The sequence below is a fragment of the Octopus bimaculoides genome, chromosome 4 (assembly GCF_001194135.2).
Source record: "Octopus bimaculoides isolate UCB-OBI-ISO-001 chromosome 4, ASM119413v2, whole genome shotgun sequence".
Taxonomy (NCBI): domain Eukaryota; kingdom Metazoa; phylum Mollusca; class Cephalopoda; order Octopoda; family Octopodidae; genus Octopus; species Octopus bimaculoides.
The window spans coordinates 68,989,670-68,991,964 of record NC_068984.1 but is presented as its reverse complement, the minus strand read 5'-3'; positions in this window follow the sequence as shown (position 1 = coordinate 68,991,964).

Here is a 2,295-nt window from a genome sequence, read left to right as displayed (position 1 = left end):
TATATATATATATATATATATATATGTTTGTAGTGGAGGCGCAATGGCCCAGTGGTTGGGGCAGCGGACTCGCGGTCATAGGATCGCGGTTTCGATTCCCAGACCGGGCGTTGTGAGTGTTTATTCAGCGAAAACACCTAAAGCTCCACAAGGCCCTCCGGCAGGGGATGGTGGTGAACCCTGCTGTATTCTTTCACCATAACTTACTCTCACTCTTACTTCCTGTTTCTGTTGTGACTTGCACGTTAATCTCACGAGCAGGCTGTTCCGTTCATCGGATCAACTGGAACCCTCGACGTCGTAAGCGACGGAGTGCCAACAACAACAACATATATGTGTTTGTATGGCTAGGTGAATGTGTACGTGTATTGTGTGTGCATCCTTCATAAGTTTAATTAATTATAAATATCGATAACAAAAACAGTTTAAAATTCAGCTTTTTGCCGAGCGAAACCTTGTAGCAAGCGACGAACTTGCACACTAAAAGCTATGTAAAATAGAAACATAAAACATATTTATGACTTACAGGTTAGATGTCTTAAACATACAAGTTGTAACACGCAAACCTCTATTTAAAAGGTGTTCGAGCAGTGACCGAGACGTCAATATTTATTACTGACGTAATGCATTAATGACGTCTTCATTCTTTGAACAGTACAAAGTGAGATTTGAGGTAAATTTAAATGCTTTCCGAATACTTTAAGTAAAACTTTTGCAGGATTTTAATTGTTGATTTTTAGTCATAGTTTGTGACAAGATATTTTTATAAGCACAAATTTCAAAAAAGAAAAAAAAAAAAAGAAATCAGTGTGTTTATTTATATAATTACATATTCAATTATAATTCGTATTTTTAAAAAAATTATAGGGTTGTTTTATCACGTACACACACACATATACACACACACATATGTACCGCTTCCTTCACATCTTCATCCGCAGGAAATCGACGACCTCGTAAACCATCATTGAGCCACCCAGAGATATAATAGTCGAAAGGAGCGAGATCTAGACTGTAGGCACGGTTTTCCAGCACTTGAAAACCTTTTTAGCTAATGGTTTCAACGGTCTTAGCGGCTGTGTGTGGGCCTGCATTGTTATGCAACAACAAGACTTTCTTTGGCAATATGCTTCGGCGTTTGGTGCGAATTGCTGGCTTCAGTTTATTCGTTAGCAAAGTACTGTAACTTGCACTGTTGATCGGATCACTGTTCTATGTTCTTTGGTTCACATTGCTGGTAGAGCGGCCAAGCTTACACTGTAAAGCCAGAATGAAAAATAACGTGATCAAGCTCAAACATCGATCACGTGAGCACAATATTGTCAACTATAAGCACGCATGCGAAGGAAGTGTGACTATAATAAAGATATGTTTGGGCGAAAGTGTGGATAATGTTTAACTTCCCCTCTTATATTACAACCACATATGTATTTCCGTGCGCTTCGTCAGTGAGAGCCGCAATATAATACCATACAATATATATCATACATGGTATATACTGCTCGTAACCACTCACAGTAAGTGCGTACAGTGCAATGCCTTTGAAAAATGAATGATAAACAATACTGATATTCCTTTCCAATAACCGGTTTGATAATCTACACAAATCAAATCAATTATATAATTATTCTACATCAGTTTACATCATTGTATTGGACGTGAGAACCATATTCAAAATATCCTTGAAAATGTGACACTCATGTCTCGTGGACATGCTTGAGATCTATGCCATGCATGAAGTCATTTTTAAGTATTCGCCTGATGGTCCTGCAGGTATTGCATTGGTAGGTAAACGCCACCCGGTTTTAACAGGGTGAGAGAGATTTTCTATGCGTTGTAGGTGTGTTTCTTGACTTGAATAGATTCGGTGCAACTATGTATAAACATGATGGACATGATGGATTGAGCTTTTGTTGCGTCAAGGATATGAAGGAAAATGCCTAAAAATCTAGTTTCAAACACCTCCTTCGCTGCTTCTGATAACTCGAAAGAGACGCATAGTGTACCATTAAACGGATAGATTTCTGAACAGTCAGCTGACATGGAGTCCCATACGGAGTGGTGGGTAAATAGTGTTGTATGATGTTTGAATGTGTGAGCATTTATTGCAATATAGCAGCAGTCAGACTATTGGTCCGCGGAAAGTTACAGCTTAGTAGAGTCTAGGGTCACCCATATACATATGTACGCATATATGCATTTGTATAGTTGTGGGTACATGTGCATGTGTATGGGTGTAGATATATACATATACATATTCACATATACATATATATATATATATATATATATATA